Source organism: Phascolarctos cinereus, unplaced genomic scaffold (genome assembly GCF_003287225.1).
Source record: "Phascolarctos cinereus isolate Bilbo 61053 unplaced genomic scaffold, phaCin_HiC Scaffold_4;HRSCAF=312, whole genome shotgun sequence".
Lineage (NCBI taxonomy): Eukaryota > Metazoa > Chordata > Mammalia > Diprotodontia > Phascolarctidae > Phascolarctos > Phascolarctos cinereus.
The window spans coordinates 669,519,992-669,525,991 of NW_027555847.1; positions in this window are offsets into that span (position 1 = coordinate 669,519,992).

Here is a 6,000-nt window from a genome sequence, read left to right on the forward strand (position 1 = left end):
ACTTTAAGGTTTGTAACAACGTCTGCTTGACATACTTTTTCTCACTTCTTCCTCATAACAAATTTATGGTAGGTTTGATGAGTATAAACCCCATCTTCTAAGTGAGGAAATTGAGGCTTATGGTAGTTAGGTAGTCTGCCGGTAAATGCCAGAGATGGAATTTGAACTCAAGTTTCTCCTAACTCTGTGTCCAATGTGTTTTCCACCACACCATGAAAAAATAGAGGATGGAAATAGACAGAGAAGACAACTTGACAGAGCTGGGAAGTAGACTAATAAAGAAGGTACTTTGTTTAGAACATGGGAGGTGGATAGAGAGGACATGTGCAACAGAGAAAGGGAAATAGATCAAAATGGTGGCAAATGGAAAGAGAGAATGGAGATAGATATGGAGGGAGGATAGATAGAAAAGGTAAGGGTGAGCAACAGAGGGGGTAAGAGGGATTGATAGAATGGGGGGAATAATACAGAAGGGAGACATAAAGGGTTAGAAGAGAGGAGAGAAGAAAAGGTAGAAAAGGTGGAGGATAGATTGTGAGATGGGAGGTGATGGATAGAGATGGTGGAGATAGAGACAATGGGGATAGGTAGAATAGGGCTATGTAGCAGTTTCATGGTGAGATCTTTGAGCTCAGGAAATCGTGGTATCTCAGTTTTTCAAATTCAATAGAAAATGAATCCCTTCAGGCCACATATTAGCTTTAAAAACCACGAATTAACATTATGTATATTGTGTTGTATCTTTATTTATTTTGTCAAACGGAGATGATGGAGATAGAGAAGTCAGGATACAGTAGGGAAATAGACAGGTAGAGTGTGGCATTCATAAAAAGAAAGAGAGGATAGAAAAGGACAAAAGGAATAGAGAGGGTATTGAGAGATAAGGTGAGGTAGCAGATGGAGAGAGTGTGTAGATAGCTAGAGAGGGAAGGGTATAGAAGATGTGGGGAATGGATAGAGAAGGGTAGATAGGGAAGGTGAAGGAAGTAGAGTGGGGAGAAGAGTGAAAGTGGACAGATTTAGAGGGTGGAGGGTAGAAAGGGTGCAGGATAAATAATGAGAATAAGAAATGATGAATAGAGATAGCAGAGGCAGAGAGGATGAGGATAGAGTAGGGCAGTGGTGTCAAACCCAAATAGAAAGGGATCCCTGTGAATCACACAGTGACTTAGAAAACCACAAATTAACATTATCTATGTTGTGTCATATTTTATTTATTTTGTTAAATGGAAATTATGGAGATAGGATAGTTTAGGGAATAGAGAGGGTGTGGAATTGATAGAAAAGAAGATAGAGAGGCTAAGGGAAGGGGGGGCATGGGGAATAGGGAGGGTAGAGAGAGATAGGGTGGAGAAATAAGTGGAGAGTGTTGATAGCTAGAAGGGGTAAGGGATAAAGAGTATGAGGAATAGATGAGAAAGGATAAATAGAAAGGATGGGGGAAGAGAAGGTGAAGGGGAAATAGGGAAAGTGGGAGATGGATAAGAGAGAGATAAGGTGGGAGAATAGATGAAGGTGCCTGTCAAAGGGGCATTGCCTTGAAGTACAGAAAATCAGGAGCAGAGCCAGAAGAAGAATGAAGGGCTCCTCCACAAAATGAAGGCGCCAAGAGGTATTCACCAATGGGAGAAGGGTACTGGACTGATGGAGGGATATTCCAGGGTGACAAGGCTGCAGGAAAGTTAGGTGTTCCAGGGAGGGGAGACTCCAGGGACTAAGGGAAGTTCCAGGGTAAGACCACAGCTGGGGCATGGTTTTGAAATCCAGAAAGTCAGGGGCAGATCTGGGAAGGAAATGAAGGATGGTTGGCATGGGTCCCTCCACAAAATGGAGGCCTTAAGAGGAACTTAACAATAGGAGAAGGGGACCAGCCTAGAGCGGCGATATTTCATGGTGAGAAGACCTATGTGTGCATGGAATCATAGAATCTCAGGGCTGGAGGAACCTCAGAAACCATCTAACAAGCCAAATAAGAATCTCCTCTATAACCTCTGTGACAGGTGGGCGAAGACCTCCATTGATCATCCCTCATTCTCAATCAATCACACATCGCCAGTCACTGCACTCAGTACTGAGGCTACAAAAAGACAAAAGTTTTCAGGCTTGTCTTCAAGGAGCTTACGATCAGTTCTATTCTCCATATGTGATTGGCCTGACTCTTTTTTCAGTCAGGACATTTCTTTCCTTTTTTTTTTCTTTTTTTGGCAAGGCAATCAGGGTTAAGTGACTTGCCCAGGGTCACACAGTTAGTAAATGTCAAGTGTCTAAAGCTGGGTTTGAACTCAGGTCATCCTCACTCCAGGCCAGTGCTCTATCCACTGCACCACCTAGCTGCTCCTCAGTCAGTACATTTCTTGTGCACAATTCATCACTGATGATATTTTGCAGCCTTTTACACCCATTCTGTCTTTTCATAATCCCTTTGGTAAATGACAATTTTGACTCCTTAGGGATTATGCTATTCCACTGTATGTAGCTATATAGCACATTAGAAGATTTCGTTTTTGTTAAACCTGTAATTTCATCATCATAAAGAGTCCCCATGGAGGATCTTCCTCTACCAATGCATACTGGCATTTTCTCTGTGATACATAGTCTTAGAGAGTTGATAATATTCAGAAGAATACAGGTTACTGTTTTATGAGCTTTAATAGTTTAAAACTACACTAAGACTTTTCAGAACTCTAGTAGCATTAAAACATGGGATTTTGTTTCAAAGAAAAATGTAGGAATCACTAAAAACAGTGTATCATTTTCCAAGAGCAATACAGCCTTCTCTCTTCTTCCTGTTTAATTTTGGCTTACTTTCTGCAGTATCTAAGTATAAGATATAGCGAGTGATAGACCAGCTCAATGTATGTCACAGTATAGCAGTGGTTAGGGGTTGAAGGAATTTGGCCAAGGAACTATCTATTTTCTCTCTGGCCCTGCCCTCATGTGGGTGGTTCTGCTCCTTCTTTATCTTTATTGCTTTATCTTTAATCAATAGCCTCATTCTCCCTGAGGATGGAGGGACACAGTAGGCCCTAGAAGACACCATGGGAAGGGAAGTTACCTGAGAAAGGGCTGCCTCCAGTTCACTTATCAAGCCCCCTCCCACCAGAAAACTGCTGGCTTACCTTTATGTCCAGGATGGTCTGAATTCACATGTTTTTCTCTTCTTTGGGGAGCTATAATAATAGGGATCAATAAAATCTCTTTTGTTCAGCCTGAGCCCCCAGCTGGTAGTCCCAGTGATTACAGTGATTAGAAAGAGAATCTATTTCTCTCTCTCCCTTTGAATCCCTGACAGACCGTCACCTCTCTCTTATCTGTATTTAATTTCCAAGGCACACATCCATCTACCCATCCATGCACAGATGCACATAATAATAGCATCTTAGAGAAACCAGTTTCTTCTGAAAACATATAGCGAATGCATAAAGTGAACAAACTCTTGACAAAGACTGGGGACATAAGCTTGGGGTGAGAGCCAGAGCAATATAAAGGATGGAAGAGGAGGAGTGATGTCAATTTTGTTATTAGAAACAGAGCAGTCACAGCCAATCTGCATCTGTCCCATGTGGCTTCTACCTAAGTCAGCTAGGTCTTTGCTCTGTGTTTCCATCTCAGCCCAGCAGCAGTGGCTACACTTAGGTGGGTTCCCAGTATGGCTAGCCTCCTGTTCTCTCTTAGTCAGACTCCAGTCAAAGCTACTTTGGAAATTAGCTTGTAGCTTCATGGTTGAAGCTGATTGGGCACAGAGGCTACAGCAGGGACGAATTGTCCTCTTTCCCCACTATGTCATTCCTGTGATCGCCCTCTCTGCTGTAGCTGCACAGCTTTTCCAGAGCTCCTGATGGCCACCCCTTCATGTGCTTACTACCCATTTTGCTCTTTTTGTGAGATTTTAGCCCTCCCTTCTTCCACTGACCTTGGAGAGGTTCATCTCATTGGTTATAGTCTCAGGGGCTCAAGTAAATAGGAACTGAGTAATTTTTATTTGGTGACAGAGATCTCACCTACCACCATAGCCTGGATAATAGACACTTCTTCTCCACTTGGTTTTTCCTGTGTAGATTGTTGTTAGGCACTGCTATTTTGAGCGGTCATAAATCTCACTTAGAATTTTCCACAGATTCTGAGGTTTGATGAAATGAGCATACTGTTAAATAACACTAGAAGGAACTCACCATTTATAGAGAATGTTCTTTTTTTTTTGCAGGGGAAATATTTATTTTTAGTATTCTTTTCTTTTTAAATTTTGAGTTTCAAATTCTCTCCCTCCCTCCCACTGCCTCTTCCACCCACTGAGAAGGCAAACTGTATGATATTAATTATGCATGTGAAATCATGCAAAACATATTTCCATATCAAGCACATTACAAGACAAAAGCAAGAAAAAGAAAGTGAGAAAATTACACTTCAATTTGCATTCAGAGTTCATCAGTTGTCCCTCTGAAGGTGAATAGTATTTTTTCATCATATTGTCTTAGATAATTGTATTGATCAGAGTAGCCGAGTGGTTCCCTGTTGATCATCATACAATGATGCTGCTTCCATGCACAGTGATCTCCTGCTTCTCCTCACTTCACTTTGCATCAGTTCAAAGAGGTCTTCCCATGTTTTTCTGAAACTACCCCCTTCCATCACAATCATATGCCAGAACTTGTTCAGCCATTCCCTAATTGATGAGCAGCCCCTTGATTTCTTTGCTTCTACAACAATTGCTATAAATATTTTTGTACATATAGGTCACTTTCCTTTTTCTTTGATCTCTCGGAATATAGAACTAGTGGTGGCATTTCTGGATCAAAGGGTACGCACAGCTTTATAGCCCTTTGGCCATAGTTCCAAATTGTTTTCCAGAATGGCTGGATCACTTCATAACACCACTAACAGTCTGTTAGAGTACCTATTTTTCCCTCATCCCTTCCAGTATCTGTCATTTCTGATAGGTATGGGGTGGTACCTCAGAGTTGTTTTAATTTGCATCTCTTTAATCAGTAATGATTTAAAGCATTTTTTCATATGACTGTAGATATCTTTGATTTCTTCTTCTGAAAACCACCTGTTCATATCTTTTGACCATTTGTCAATTGGGGATGGCTCTTATTTTTATAAATTTGACTTAGTTCTATACTCAGTATACATTTGAGAAGTGAGGTCTTTATCAAAGAAACTTGCTGTAAAAATTTTTGATATTGCTTCGTTGTCTATGGTGTTATTATTGCTCAGTCATTTCAGTCATATCCAACTCTTCTTGACACCATTTGGGAGTTTTCTTGGCTAAGATTTTCTTCTCCAACTCATTTTACAGATGAAGAAACTGAAGCAAACAGGGTTAAGTGACTTGCCGAGGGTCACATGACTGGTAAGTGTCTGAGGCCAGATTTGAACTCAGATTTTCCTGACTCCAGGCCTAGTGCTCTATCCACTGTGCCACCTAGTTTCCCATCATTATCTATGGCACCTTTGAGCAAAATGTAGTTTCCTGATTATCTCTTTTAATTAGGTCTAATTTTGCTTTTACTTCATCTGAGATCATGATTGCCTTTTTTTTACTGCCTTTTTTACTTCAGCTGAAGCATATTAGATTCTTCTCTAGCCCTTTATTTTAACTCTTTGTGTTAAAAAAAAAAAGAAAAAAACAAAAAACTTTCTGTCTCTTGTAAACAACATATTGTTGGATTCTGGTTTCTAATCCTTTCTGCTATCTGCTTCCATTTTATGGGTGAGCTCATCCCATTCACATTCACAGTTATGATTACTGTGCATTTCCCTCCATCCCATTATCTTCTGTTTCTTCTTTCCTTCTCTCTTTTTATCTTGTTCCTCCTCAAAAGTCTGTTTTGCTTCTAACCACTGTCTCTCATAATCTGCCTTCCTCTTATTATCCCCCAACTTTCTCTTATTCTCTTCCCCTCTTATCTCCCTATTGGGTAAGTTATATTTCTATATATAACTCTGTGTGTGTGTGTGTGTGTGTGTGTGTGTACACATCTAGGTATATTTATATAT